This window comes from Myotis yumanensis, unplaced genomic scaffold (genome assembly GCF_028538775.1).
Source record: "Myotis yumanensis isolate MYYU_CA2020_CCGP unplaced genomic scaffold, mMyoYum1.0.hap1 SCAF_1, whole genome shotgun sequence".
Classification (NCBI taxonomy): Eukaryota; Metazoa; Chordata; class Mammalia; order Chiroptera; family Vespertilionidae; genus Myotis; species Myotis yumanensis.
The window spans coordinates 95,223,028-95,239,012 of NW_027223752.1; the positions used below are offsets into that span (position 1 = coordinate 95,223,028).

At 41.8% G+C, this 15,985-nt stretch overlaps 1 pseudogene; it reads right to left on the bottom strand.

Moving 5' to 3' along the window:
* Window positions 1-14,097: 14,097 nt before the first annotated feature.
* LOC139004311 (speckle-type POZ protein pseudogene) lies at window positions 14,098-15,222 on the bottom strand (annotated as a pseudogene).
* Window positions 15,223-15,985: the final 763 nt, after the last annotated feature.

A 15,985-nucleotide genomic window follows, 5' to 3' on the forward strand; every position in this document is an offset into this window, starting at 1 on the left:
TATCCAAGAAACTGCTGGATTTGGATTTATTACTTTACTAGAGGCCTGATGCATGAAATTCGTGAAAGAGTAGGCCTTCCTTCATTCGGAAGGACGTTCGGTCTAATTAGCATATTATGCTTTTATTATTATAGATGGTAATATAGTAATAGTGTTCATTTAGCCAATGATACTATGTATGAGGAACTGTATTAAACATTTGACATGCACGATCTTATTGAATTCTCATAGCAACCTTATGAAGTAAGCACTTTATCATTCCTGTTTGACAGATGGGAAAACTTTGAGAGATGTTAAGTAATATGCCGTGGCTAATTGGCTATTAAGTAGGGAATTGGATAGGTTTTGGAAGTGGTATTGATATAGTACGCAGTGAGACAGCCATGAGCAACGTAGGAATGATAAGCCAGGTACAGAAGGTCACCACGGCAGAAAGCCCTGGGTTCCTAGAAATGGGCAAAACTAGGATGGGACCTTGCCCCCAGGGAGACCTTTCCTCTCCTAGCATATCATCGGTCCTGTGGTTTAGACCTCATGACCTTTTATATTGCTGGTCATGTGGTTTGGACCCTCCCCTGACCTTTCCTCCTCTACCATATCCCTAGTCATGTAGTAGATCTCCTTAGAGGAGGATCAAGGGAGCCAGAGAATAGCCTTACATCTGACTCCCATACAAGCCTTTGCATGACCACTCCCTTAAGCATTAAGCCCTCAAGACAATCTGACCTGCATCTTAGGAACAAAGCCTCCTGTCTGTTGATTGCAGAGATAGAGTTTTGGTCAAAGTAGAGATAACATCTAGGACTCAGTTGTGTTTCAGCTCAAGTCCCAGAAAATCAGCAAAACCAGACAGAGCGCCACCATGGCTGACATCGGTACCACTGCCATGACTAATGATCCTCTGCATTAACACTGACCAATCAGTGGAGACCACAATCCTGAGGAAATACACTGGGAAAGCTGATGAATATTCTATTAAGATCCTCCCCTGAGCCTCCAAATAAAACCCCTTGAGACAAAGGACCAAGCACAATGGGATACTACTTGGCTGTAAAAAAGAAGGAAATCTTACCCTTTTCAACAGCATGGATGGACATAGAGAGCGTTAGGCTAACTGAAATAAACCAGTCAAAGAAAGAAAAGTACCATATGATTTCACTCATATGTGGACTCTGATGGACAAAATGAACTAACAAGCAAAATAGAGACAGACTCATAGATAGAGAGCAGGCTGACAGCTGTCAGGGTGGGTTGAGGGGCTGGGTGGAGGAGTTGACAGATTGAGCTAAAAAAGAAAGAGAAAAAACTCATGGGCATGGACAACAGTGTGGTGATTGTGGGGGTGGGGTAAGAAGAGGTGGAGGGAGTATAGGAGGTATAAATGGTGATGGAAGGAGACTTGATTTGGGGTGGTGAACACACAATACAGTGTACAGAGGATGTGTTGTGGAATTGTGCATCTGAAACCTGTATAATTTTGTTAACCAGTGTCACCACAATAAATTCAATAAAAAGGGAAAAAAAGTAGTCACCAAGATGTAAAGTACAGCATAGGGAATCTATAATAATAAAAGTGTAATATGCAAATCAACCGAATGGCTGAACAGCGGGACAACTGTCCGGACGACCTTCCAGACGAAGCCGGGGCTGTGAGGGCCTACTCTTGCATGAATTTCGTGCATTGGGCCTCTAGTATAGTCAATAGTATTGTCAATAATATTGCCTTTCTTTGCCTTTCTTTCTCTTAAGCTCCAAGGCCCTTCTTTCCCTCTGTAACTGGTTCTACCTCTGTGACTTTCTAAATGAACTTTCACTTGTATTTGAGTTCCTTGGCTCTGAATTCTTCCCCAGCTGAACTCAAGAACTGAAGTTGATGAACTGAGGCCTAACATCTCCGGGCTTTCACCATTAACAATATAGGCCTGCACCCTTTGAAACAGCAAGAGCTTCATTAGTAATTATATTATACCACACACTGGGAGTGCCCTTTCCCTTCATACTTTATTAATGACACATGGTGCTTTCCCAGCAGTTTTGGGTCTGTAAGGGCCCAGCCAAAAGGGTACCTGGATATGCCAGAGCACTATGGTTGCAGCTAAGACTCACAGCCTCAGGTGCATTGTGGTTGGAGGATTGTGGGAGGACTATGTTCAGCATTTGGACCACGGCCTGGATACATTTTATCAGGAACTCGTTCTTTAACGTTAGCAGCTAGCTAACATGCTCTTAATTCTCCTATTCTTATTATGCTTGCTGAGTCTGATTTCTGCTCCCACATGTCTCCCTTTCTGGTATCATTCAGGCGGTCTACTTTCTGATTTGGTTTTTCTGGACAAAAAAGAAAATATTTTCTAAATTGTTAAATAATGTATCAAATAATGTGGTATTACAGTTACATTTCTGCTGTTTGGATGATTATTCTCCTTGAAACCTCACCCAAACTTAGGTTTAGGAAAATGCACCTTTACAGTTTTCATCACCTGAAGAAAAAGTAGCATTAGGTGCAATTATATATTTTATTATCAACTAGAGGCACCAGTGGGGTCCCTAGCCTGGCCTGTGCCCTTTCTCAATACATCCCTCGGGGAATGTAGTAGTGCACCAAGCAGCAGGCGGCTGGGGAGGAACCTGAGCCCCGCTGGACGCCTCTCCTGCTCATCCGGGCCTGCCACCACCTCAGCTCAGTAGCTCTGTCGCGGAGGTGGGAAAGGCTGGTGCCACTACAGCTGTGCTTGCCAGCCCCGAGCCTGGTGTCTGGTGCCCATCAGTCTACTGAGCAGCACTCCTACTGTGGGAGTGCACTGACCACCAGGTGGCGTTGAGTGTCTGCCCCCTGGTGGTCAGTGTGGGTCATAGTGACCAGTCAACTGGTTGTTTGGTCGCTTAGGCTTTTATATATATAGATGGCGCCACTCAGAAGAATGGGAAGCTAATGCTCAAAAGCTCAAACTCCTGGTGGTGTGTAGGTTATAGATGAGAGGGCAAAATCACAGGGTAGTGTGATGTAGGGGATTGGGGTTGTGCTAGGAGCTGATTGGTTGGAGGTGAAGTAAGAGAAATGAATCATTTCTTCAGGTCTTGAGGGCAGTTCTGAGGTCTGTTCCTATGTCTCTCTGTCTGGTTTCATGGGAAAGTAGCCAGGTGGTCATTCCACCTCAGGGCTCAGGAACTGAAACAGAACTTAGGTTAAGATGTTAATCTTTACCCTGCTTGAGAAAAAACCCCAAGATGGCGGCATAGGTAAACACCGGAGTTTGCTGCCTCGCACAACCACTTCAAAAATACAACTAAAAGACGGAATGGACATCATCCAGAACCACAGGAATGCTGGCTGAGTGGAAATTCTACAACTAGAAGGAAAGAGAAAAGCATACCGAGACTCAGAGGAGCTGCGGTGCGGAAGTAAAATACTAAGGTACAGAGGCTCACACGGAGCTGGCTGGCGCCTGAGGGCGCGGTTGTCTTTTTCAATTGGGAGGGAAAGCACCATGTGTCACAGGCTCTGAGCTCCAGTTCCGGGCGAGTCTCTGGAGACCCAGACTCATACGGGAGAAGCAGGACTGTCTGGCCGGAACTCGAGGGCAGCTTTTTCTCAGAGGTCCTTGCAGCGATTGCCAGGACACTGAGAAAGCGGGGCCTCTGAGGGCAGCCATAACTGCTAGCACCGCCCTGTTGATCCCATGGGACCTGCCCCGCCCAAGCCCTGCATGGAGGCTTTTGCTGGATAGCCTCAGGCAGAGGCTAGATTAGCACCTCCCTAGAGATCCAGGAGCCATTGTGCCCAGTGGTCAGAGTGGGACAATCCAGTTTGCAGCACCTCAGATCCATAAAGGACACACTCAGGGGGCAGACTCAGTGACCACCAAAGCCCCATTGAAGCAAGTCTTGCCCCAGAGGGGTGTCTCCAGCAGAGAAGTTCTCCCACTGCAGACACAGCTGATTCTCACAGCCAATTGGCCTGGAGGTCAATCCCTCCCAGTGTTACCTACAACAATCAAGGCTTCACTACAACAAGACTGTGCACAAAGACCACAAGGGGGTGCACCAAGAGTGTCCTCCTCAGGTAATTGAGGAGGCTGAACCACTCGGCCCTAGAGGACACTTAGCACAGAAAACCACTTTATCAACACAGGGAAGCATAAAAAATGCGGAGACAAAGAAACAGGACACAAATGACAGAAATGGAGGAAAGCAAGCTACTGGATATAGAGTTCAAAACCACACTTTTAAGGTTTTTCAAGAACTTTCCAGAAGCCATCGATAAATTTAGTGAGATCCTCAAGAAATCTAGTCAGACCCTTGAGGTTATGATAAAGGACCAACTGGAAATTAAGCATACACTGACTGAAATAGAGGATATTATACAGACTCCCAACAGCAGACTAGAGGATCGCAAGAATCAAGTCAAAGATTTGAAATGCAAAGAAGCAAAAAACACCCAACCGGAAAAGCAAAAGGAAAAAAGAATCCGAAAATATGAAGATAGTGTAAGGAGCCTCTGGGACAGCTTCAAACGTACCAACATCAGAATTATAGGGGTGCCAGAAGAAGAGAGAGAGCAAGATATTGAAAACCTATTTGAAGAAATAATGACAGAAAACTTCCCCTACGTGGTGAAAGAAATAGACTTACAAGTCCAGGAAGCACAGAGAACCCCAAACAAAAGGAATCCAAAGAGGACAACACCAAGACACATCATAATTAAAATGCCAAGAGCAAAAGACAAAGAGAGAATCTTAAAAGCAGCAAGAGAAAGAAAGTCAGTTACCTACAAGGGAGTACCCATATGACTGTCAGCTGATTTCTCAACAGAAACTTTGCAGGCCAGAAGGGAGTGGCAAGAAATATTCAAAGTGATGAATACCAAGAACCTACAACCAAGATTACTTTATCCAGCAAAGCTATCATTCAGAATTGAAGTTCAGATAAAGAGTTTCACAGATAAGAAAAAGCTAAAGGAGTTCCTCACCACCAAACCAGTATTATATGAAATGCTGAAAGGTATCCTTTAAGAAGAGGAAGAAGAAGAAAAAGGTAAAGATACAAGTTATGAACAACAAATACACATCTATCAACATGTGAATCTAAAAATCAAGTGAATAAATAATCTGATGAACAGAATGAACTGGTGATTATAATAGAATCAGGGGCATAAAAAGGGAGTGGACTGATTATTCTTTGGGAGGAAAGGGGTGTGGGGGATGCGGGAAGAGACTGGACAAAAATCGTACACCTATGGATGAAGACAGTGGGTGGGGAGTAAGGGCGGAGGGTGGGGTGGGAACTGGGTGGAGGGGAGTTATGGGGGGATAAAAGAGGAACAAGTGTAATAATCTGAACAATAAAGATTTAAATATAAAAAAAAAGATGTTATCTTTACCCTGCTAGTGGTCCAGACCTTGTGATCATTAGTCAGATCCAGGCTCCTGTCTTCTGCTGCCTCAGGAGTTGCTTCTTGTGGTGAAGGCTAGGTCTTTGAGAGAGAGATATGACTTCTAGAGCTAGGACTTAAAGGAAAATTTTAATCAAAGCCATAAGGACGCTAGGTTTCAATGTTCTAGGCTACCTTGTGTTTTTCTTATCCCAATCATTTCTGGAATAAGTCATTTCTCCAAGGAAACCTGGCTTCTTTTAGTGAGAGATGGTATTTAGAAACACTATCTATGTGGTTGTAATTACTTGCTGTGATTACTATGCAAATCTGTTATTTTAAATATAGTTCATAATATAGTTATAGAAATGGTACAAATAAAGATTTTATTAAATCAGAGACTAACTCTTCAAGAGTTACAATCAGGCAATTAGTAAGCATTTGAAAAGTGGGTTTGGAACACAACATGTATTTAGTAAATATTGATGGATGGATGAATGAATGAATGAATGAATGAATGGCTTCAAATTCTAGGGTTTGCTTGGTCTGCTAAGAGGATCTTCTAACCCAAGTGAATCTGAGGCTATAGTGAATGGAGGAGATTGGGATCAGTCTTTATATTTTATCTACATTTTCAGCCTGTATCTCTATTTCCTGTTATTGAAAAAAATGCAGATTCCCCTTTCCTGACCCTCTATCAATTCTTATGATTGTTTTAGTAATTGATTCTGATACTGTTGTAATTAGCTAGTTATTAATTATGGAAAAGAGCAAAGGGAAGGTCAGACATTACAGACATGTCATTTGAGCAGCTTCACCAGGAAGCAGAACCTTTGCATTTCCCAGGGAACCACCAGCCTATTCCCTGCAAAACACTGGGGATCCAACAAAGAGGAGGTAGACGCAGGCCCAGTGAAGTTGGGGTGACTAGAGAAGGTGCTTGTCAGTCAAACATGGGGACAAAGATAATTGGATAAGAGTGGGTGTGGCCACTGCAAGTGCCCACGAAAATTTGGGAATACATAATCTCTCAACAAAGGAGTTCTCTCTATTGTTGCTCCTCCCTCTCTTTGCTCTTGTTGCACTTGACTCTTGGCTTGTGGGGCTCTTTTTCTCCTGTTTCTTTGCATTCGCCAGTATGGCCCACAGGCATGCGGACCACACATGAAATGGACTAATGGACTGCAGTGGGGAAGCACAAGCTAAGCTAGCCTGATGCTGGACTGGACCCGACTCCAACATGGAATGGAAATTCTGTACACTGGCTCTGATTTTAGCTCTACTGGAGTCCCAGCTACACCTCTTCTATGACTGGACTGAGGGAAATGGGACTTTGGAAACCCCAGGGTGTGATTCCAGGGAAATAAAGCTTTCTACCAAACCTCATCCTCTTATGGGGGCCTCTGGAAATACTTATTCCAGCAGTACCCCAAGAACCCCACTTCCACAAGCAACAGGGGGAGATGAGGCTCTCTCCCCTCTGATAACAACTCTATGAAGCCTCTAACTTATTACCTACTAGTGACCCAGTGCATGGATTCGTGCACATTCAAAGGCAATTAATTGGAAGGTGGCCGGTGGGGCAGGACTGAGTGAGATGGGCTGGACACACACTGGAGCTAACCTCCCGTGGTCCCTCCCCGGTGTCTGCGGAGTGAGCGAGGTCTCTCTGGAAGGTGGGGTCCCTTGGCCTGGCCTGAGGGGATCAGGCCAAAACCGGCTCTCCAACATCCCCGTAGAGGTCCCAGAGTGCAAGAGGGCACTCTGCAAAGTTGCTGTCGTACAGAGTGTGGAACACAAACGCAAGTGTGCAGTAAACCAGATTTGGGGCCGACAGTGCCCCAGCAACAACATAAGCCAATTTTAACCCAATCACAATTTCCCTCAAGGAATCGGGCTCCCTCCTCTCTGGTTCTAGGGTGCGTCACCCAAGAACCGCTGCTGCCAAGTCGCTGCAGCTCTGCAGCTCCTGCGCTGAGCATCTGCCCCCTGGTGATCAGTGCGCCTCATAGCGACTGGTCGGATGTTCAGACACTTAGCATATTAGCCTTTTACATATATAGATGGTTCTCAGTGTATCCCTTCAGATTTCTGGGGGGGATGAGACAACTTATCTTAAAAAGAATACTTGAAAAGAAATATTTTTTACTGGTTTTACAAAATAGCTAGCTAAGGAATATTTTTTTCCCCACAGATGAAGAGAATTCAGTTAAAATGAAGCTGGAAATACAGATTTTAGAGCTCTTGAGACTCTCAAATTTTTAATATCTATTCTGAGGAACAAGGCTTTGGTCACAACCACTCTTTTGAGGATTTATTTACTGTCAAATAGTAATTGGATTTTGATATAGCAATTCATTTTGGTGGGGGTGGGGATGGGAAGGTGATTACAAAGTAACAAACAAAATGTAAGTGATGGTTCCTTTGGTTTTCTTTTTCTTTTCTTTTCCTGCTCCTGAATCTTTGCAGATACTAGAAATAAACCCCCTATTTCCCACAGTGGTCTTAGAAAACAAGGCATACACTTCAGCTACTTCTGTTGTGAATAATCCATTGAAGCCAAACAGTGTTATACTAGATTCATGAGTGTTCACACATAGGTCATATCCTTACATATCTCTTTGAATTTGTGGGACGCATATGGTGTACCACTTCTATAGAAGAAATATTTTCATTTTAGAATTCAACTTTTGTAACCTTTGGCAACATGTAGTATCAATGGCTCTTTGTTGTTAAAAAAAAAAGTAAAACTGTAAGCTATTCCCAAGGATATGCAGGGCGTTGCTATAGCAACAGAATCTGCCTCCCAGCACCCAAGAGAAGCTATGAATAAAAGATGGTGTTGTAAGGACAACAGAATAGAAGAGGTTGTTTCGGTCCTTCTAATACCTGAAATTTGCTGTTATTTTGTTAAATGCAGAATAAAAATCTTGGGAAAAGGTCCAGTTCACTAAAGGATGAATTTCTATATTGTACTTCAGATGTCATGGGGAAAAATACATGCTTTCCAAATAGAGTCAGCTCATGGTAGGAAGACCAGGGAAAGGCCAAAATATTTGATTTATGTATTTTTTTTTACTCCAAATGAAATAACTCAAAGATGAATATGTTACTCAAACATAAAAAATAGGACTATTTTAAATTCTGACCCTAAATGGTCTTCTGGTTCCCTATTTAAACATAAGCACACTTTACATGAAAGATGGGGCAAAACAAAATACTCTAATTTGAGCTTGCATTATCTATTCTGAACCCACTTATTTCGTGTACACCCACTTTAGTCATTGAGTTCTAGTTCTTAGTGGCTTCACTGTAGCTGGATATTTATCTACCAACCTAGCTATTCCAGGATGATAGATAAAGATTTCAGATGACCCAGAAATGAATGAATGTTGAATCTCTCTCTCTCTCCACATACATGTGTATATGCATATCTCCCCACATTTACCTTTATATTATGTTTAGTTTTTAAGAAACATTTTTTTGTGTGTGAAGTTATTGGTAAACTGTTATTCAGAGAAGTAAAGAACTCACCTCTCTGTAAGTGCTTATATTTAATATATTAAGAGCTAAATGAAATTATTGTTGCCAGAGATATGACTATCAGAGCCATCTATAAGCCATGAAGAGACGTCTCACCAAAAACAAACCATGCTGGGTTCGTGATCTTGGACTTCCAACCTCCAGAACTATGACAAAATGAGTTTCTGTTGTTTAAGTCATTCAATCTACGGCATTTTATTATGGCAACCCAAGCTAATATGGGGATTAAAACATTTGGTATGATTACTTCCTAAATTGTCTTTCAGAGTCAAAGTTTAGCCTCTGTTTGTAGGAGACAGGTGTGCACATAATTCTCTAAATTTTTCTAGGACTTTTCTTTTGCTACTGTCACCTTGGCAACTTTACACAATTGGGGAACTAAAGGTTAAGAATGACTATGTGTATTTAAAAAACACTACTTGCCCTCCAGCATGGCTCAGTGGTTGATCGTCGACCTATGAACCAGGAAGCCCACGGTTGGATGCCCGGTCAGGGCACATGCCCAGGTTGTGGGCTTGATCCCAGTGGGGGGTGTGCAGGAGGCAGATAATCAATGATTCTCATTATTGATGCTTCTATCTCTCCCCCGCCTCTCCTTTCCTCTCTGAAATCAATAAAAATATTTAAAAAACAGTACTTGGCTATGATACTTAGAAAATAGAACTTTTTGTTTTAGGTGGAATAATTTTCCCACTGAATTTATGAGTAAATTCAATTGTGGAAGCTTAACAAAAAGGCAGCATTTAGTTTTTCAGCTCTATCTTAATTTAGGTGTAGGTAGACAACATTTGGGAAGGATGGACTAATAAACTATATATTGATGCTAATCTTATAAGAATAAATTCTGGATAACCACTGTCAAAATTTCAGAGATCTTCTTTTTTCTTGTTGAGGGTTTTCTTCTCCTTGGATCTGCCCATAATTCAAAGGCTTCAAAGATTTTAGTAAAGAATCTATTTAGTTGAGCTGGTTATATGACTTGGTTGTTTCTCCTACTCTTGAAACTGATCAAGACACTAAAATGTTACTAATGGCTGGCAAGAATACAGGTGGGAATATGGATGATTTTATTCTCTTTACTTTTCCACTTATTTTTGTGAATTTTATATAATAAGCACATTACTTTCATAAAGGAAATTAATAAAGTTAAAATATATTAGGTATCAGAAGAACTTGTAAAAATCCTGTATTTTTTTCATGAAGAATTTTAGGTGGTTTTACAACAAGACATTTGTACAATAAAACTAGATAAGCTAAGAATCAGAAATGTAAAGGCATTGAAAGAAGGGATACTCTAACATGAGATTTAATATAGTTATTGTAACTGAACATTAAATTGAGCTCTTAGCTTTCTGTCAGTTAAAAAAAAGAAATAGCAGATTAGAAAATTCTCATGATCTGATCAAAAGAAAGTATATCAGCACTTTGTGAAAGACTATTTTTTCCTTGATAAACTCCCAAGAGGAACTTGTCATAGTATGTTCTTATTTGTGTAAAACATAAATTTTTTTTTATATGCTCATAAATACAGAGAAAATATCTGGGAGATACCCAGGAAACTATTGATGATAATATAAAGTTGTTGACTTTCGCTGCTTAGCACACACTTTTTCTTTCTATTGATGACAACGTTCCTCTTTCTCAAAGGAATTGCTCCTCTTCTATTTCAGCCATGAGTTTCTGGGCACTGCCAACCATAGTACTTCTTTGACCTAAAGCAAGCCAATAAGAACATGTCCCTGGGATTTTTCTAAGGAAGAAAAAAAAATTCCTTTTCCTGGTAGATGACAGTGATGCAATAATATGATCCCTCAGTCACCTGAAGCCCTGTTCACCACCTGAGAAAATGTAAGAGAATAACCCTAAACGTGCACGAATTAGAGACAGGAAGTTCATATCCCAGGTCCGTTACCTGGGGCTTTGGTCTGCCCTGGTTTCAGCAGTGGTTGTTTTGATTCCTTGCCCTACCCTGTGGTCTTCAAGTTCCTCTCTTCATTTAACTTCCTTCAAACTATAGGTCTGTCACTTGCAATGGAAGGAGTTTTGACTACTTGAATACTTCTGGAGGTTAGAATTGTATCAGCAAGCAGATAGAGATATGGGAGCTTTTATGTTGCTTGAAATTTTTTTTACAATTAGCATATATTATCCTATCTAATAGAAGACAAAGATGCTAATTGATCGTACCTTCGCTATGCCCATCAGGAATCAGAAGAGTATGCAAATTAACCGCCAACAAAGATGGCGGCTAATTTGCATATTGCAGGCAGGGCGGGACAGTGTGAGCTGCCAGCCGGGCCCCCTGTGTGTGGCCCTGGGTGGCGGGGCTTGGTGGAGCAATTGGCCTGAGCAAGCCCTATTCTTGCAGGAATCTTCCTGCAATGGGCCTCTAGTATTTATAAATAAAATACTAATAAAAATAAAAACAAGAGCAATTTATCATGAGAAAAATGCATATAAGGGATACCCGACAATATAGAGGATAATGTTTCCAGAAAAGCAAATGCACTAAGGCTTTTTTTTATGTGTCTATTTTTTATATTGGGCTTTGCTAAAGTCTGAGAATAACACTGAAGTGGTACTCAGTGAAGGAACTAAGCTAATGTGGTACTCAACATTTATACTAGAATAGACTATAGAAAACCTAGAAGAGTAGCCAGAGAACAAATCTCAGGCTATCAGCCTATTGATCTAAGGACCTTTAACAATTCCAGGTGAAATTTTCTGACAGAAGTGTGTATATACTGTTAAAGGCACAGTGATATGCTTTTGATTGCACATGAGCAGATGGTAGGGGTGACATTTTATGAAAGAAGGTATGTTCTTCTTATGTTCTTACTTGAATGAAAGGTCACCTCGCTTGCAAATGGAGATGAGTCACTGAGGTTCCTGAAGGTGGGGCCAAATATTCTTCAAGAGGCAACTTCAGTTCTGCTCAAGACCTTGAAAGTATTTTACTGAGACCTGAGGGTAGCTTAAGATGGATACGGCACATCACCGGGGAAAGAGAGACTTGAACTCTACACTTTTTCAGTGACTCACTGACACCTATAACCTTAGCAAACCTCTCAATGCTGTGTTCCTTTTGAGCAGCTATAATTCCGGAGACCCAACTTTTTTTTTTTTTTTCACTAATCTGTGTGAAAGCACGTCAAAGTCAGTATGCCTGAAACTGAACTCATTATATATTCCTGAAAACATGTGTGCATTTCTTTATTCCCTCTCTGGTTTTCGGATACCTCTACTTATCCAGTCACCCAAGCCAGTAATCTGGGAGTCATTCTAGATTCCTCCTCTTTCTCAGTACCAATATGCAATTTCCCCTCTCTGAAATATGAATAGATTTTTGTCTTCTCCTCTTCATCTCCACAACCTCTGTTTTTGGTTCTGCTCTAACTATTTCTCATAGGATTAATTAATTAATTAAACAAATATTTATTGAGCATGTATCCTATGTCAAGCACTGTGCTAGGTTCTGAGGATTTGGTGGTGAATGAAACCAAAAGACCTTGCTCTCATGTAGTTTATAACCTAGGGAGCTACTGCAATGCATTCGCAACTAGCGCCTCTGCCCCTAGAATAGATGCTTAGACTGTGAGCTTGTTCTCTCTCAAATCCAAATCCAAAATGCAAATCTGATTTCAATTAATGAAATACAAACTCCTTAGCCTGGAACACAAGTTTTTCATGGCCTGGCTCCTGCCTTTGTCTTCAGACTCTTCTCCTCCCCCTCCCCCCACTATAGTAGCATTAAGAGTGATCCATCCACTGTTGAATATTAGCGTAATTATTTATAACAGACCTCATAGTAGGGTTAAATCCTGATGTAATCTTTATTCATCAAAAAGCTATGGAGGAAACCAGATTTTCCCCTTTTCCATATAAAAAAATTTATATTCACTGCTTTGACTCAGAAAATAAAGGATTCAGTTCCTTGATTTGGACGTCCCTTTGCTCTTTGTTAAGTACTCTCTTAAAAATAAAAGAGGGCTTGGGGACTCTTTCCCCCTCCCCAAGTGGGAGTCTGTGCTTGTTTCTCAATAAATTTCCACCTTTGCTACAAAAAAAAAGAAAGAAAGAAAGAAAAAAAAGGGCTTGTAGATAAATTATTAGAACTCACAAGAGATTCATCAGTTATTGGAAACAAGTTTAATATAGATAAAAAATAGAAAATAAAAGAACCAATGTTATTTGCAATAACAGCAAAACCTTCAAGTTACTGAGAATATATTTGACAAAAGATATGTAAAACCTTATAGGATTAATTATAAAACTTTACTGCAGGATAAAATAGACATGTAACAAGTTTATGGATCAGAAGACTCAATATTGATGTAATTTCTCCATTCTCCCCAAATGAATCCTTAAAATCAATTTATACTAACAAAAATTCCAACAAGCTTTTTTTTTTTTTTTTTTTTTTTGTCTTTTAAGATGTTACTTTATTGTGAGCTACAACAACAGGAGCAGTTTTGGTTGTCACATCTAGTAAAGTGCAGAGACGACCACAACATCTGCAGAACAAGCAAATCCCTAAAGACAGACATTTGACCATTTTTCTAAATTTAAATGCTTAAGGCCCAATGTAAGACTTATCTCACCCTGGTCAGTGTCTCAGTGTTTAGAGATTTGGCTCAGACCTGAAGGGTCAGGGGTTTGATTCCACTCAAGGGTGCATAACTGGGTTGCAGTTTCCATCTCTTGCAATGCATCTGTCTGGGCATTGCATCTCTTTCTCTTTCTCAGAGTCTCAGTCTCTGTCTTTCCTTCCCTCCTTTGCACTCCCTCTAAAAATCTATGGAAGAAAATATCCTTAGCCTGGCCAGTGTTGCTCAGTCGGTGTGTGTCAATCTAGGATCCATTGGTGGTCAGGGTAGATGCCTTGGTTGTGGGTTTGATCGCCAGTAGGGTGCATGCAGGAATCAGTTTACGGAAGATTCACTCTCATCGCTGATGTTTCTCCCTCTCTCCCTACCCCTTCCTCTCTGAAATCAATAAAGATACATTTGAAAATATGATTTCTTTTAGGAAAATAATAAAACTAAAAATCTTGGGCCAAGATGCAGACTTCCCCCGACAGCAAACGAAAACTCCACAGATTGTGCTGTCTACCAGATGCTCAATGGCAGCAACAGTGACTGCTGCTTCTGGAAAATCAAAGGAGTCTTACAACAGGCAGGATGTCAGGACTGCTTCAGGCGCTTGCGTGGGGGTCCCAGACAGGTGCACTGTGCCGAAGCCAGAGAGCGGTACAGCTCAGCCACCAAGTGGGGATGGGACCCCACCATTGCCTGCCACCCTTTGGTCTCCAAGACATCCTCAGCATGAGAGTTGATGAAATCCACTGCCTGAGTTTTCAGTTGATCTGCGCTGTGGAGGTCAGCCAAGGTGAGCATTTCTGCAGCATTCTCCTCAGAGAGGTGTCTGCTGAGGGCTTCCTCACACAGGACCTTCAAACGCTCCAGGGCATACTTGTCAGCAGCTGCCAGCAAACCATCAGCCATTTTGTCCAGGTTCGGAGCCTTCCCCGTGTAAATGAAGCACATCATTTCTTTAAAAACTCCAGGCTCCATGTCAATGATTTCAACCCGATTCTTTTTGCTCTCCTCCATTGCATGTGCAAACATGGCCCTAAACACTGGGGAACGAGCTGCTAAGATAGCTTTGTGAGCCTGGAATTCCTGGCCAGCAACACAAAAACAACAGTCTGTGAACCAGGAATTTTCCCAAAGTCCTCCTAGCTCATCGGCCAGCTGGCACTCAGGAACCTTCACCATCTTCGTGGTACTCTGGCCAGAAATGGTGAAGGAATCTTGCGCCACACTCACCTCACAGAAGAGGGTCAGCTTGTCATCAGGGAGAAGACTATTGTCTTCATCCAAAAGAACATCTCTACGGATGAATTTCTTGAATCCCCAGTCTTTGCCTTGTACAAAGCTATATGCCCGGTGACTCTCCAAAGATTTGATTTCTTTTCCCTTGTCATTCAGGATGGAGAGTTTGAATTTTGCCAAAAATATACGCTTTGGAGAACTGACCAGAAACAGGTAAAGTGACAGGTAATCTTTGCTTTCTTCATCTAGCCCTTTTGGGTATACTCTCAAACACCATTTCAGTTGGTTAATGGCTTCTGATGAAAAGGTTGAACTTTGAATGACTTCACCCACTTCCTGCCAGCAAAAACTAAAGTTACCGATGGTCCACATGTGGGAGAATTTCACTACCTTGATCTCAGTGTGGCACCAGCTCTCAGCTACAGGGCCACTCGACATTTCTGCTGGAGGTGGCGTACTTGGAACCCTTGACATTGCAAGTTTGAAGGTTAAACAAGATTTCCAAAGTCAGAGGACAAAGATTTCTGTTCTCTTTTCACCCACATTAAGTCAGTAGTGGGAAGATGAATGTTGGGGTCCAGCCCCAGCAGGTCCAGGGGTTCCCAACAGTGTGGACGGCGTCGGCGAAGAAGGAATGACAAGAAGACAGAGTTCAGATGATCAGCACAGCCAGCCTCTCTAGCCAGGTTTGGTGTTTATTCTCTTGTTACATCTGTATTTATACCAGTTGATTTTAATCCTATCAATTCTATCCCAAAGGTTAGGGCGTTTGTTAATCTAGTTCTGTTGAGTTTAATCATGTCTAGGTTAATCTCTGTGTTCCATTATAAGGGCTATTCCAAGGTCACTGCTCTACTGATAAGCTACAAGGAAGTGACTGAAGGAGATTATCCTACCCAGTAAAAGTTATGTCCTCCCAGCCTCGCTGCTTGCCTTCCCTGGGACTGCCCTGTGTCAGTGGATCTCCAGGGGTATAGGCTTTGGTGCTTTCCCTGGTGGGCAGACCCCTGAAGATCTGGGCCCAACAAGTTCCAAATTTATTGCCAACAGTCTTAGTCCAAGTTCTTCATAAGTAGTACATGGTATTTCTGTAACACTAGGGGGATTTACTGATCTATTCTCTTCCTTAGTCCTGTTAATCCCTAACCTGGGGAAACAACCTTTCTCAGGGAGGTGGTCCTGTTTAAAACACATAATGCTAAGAGGGGGAGCAAACATATGCCATATACACCAGGTC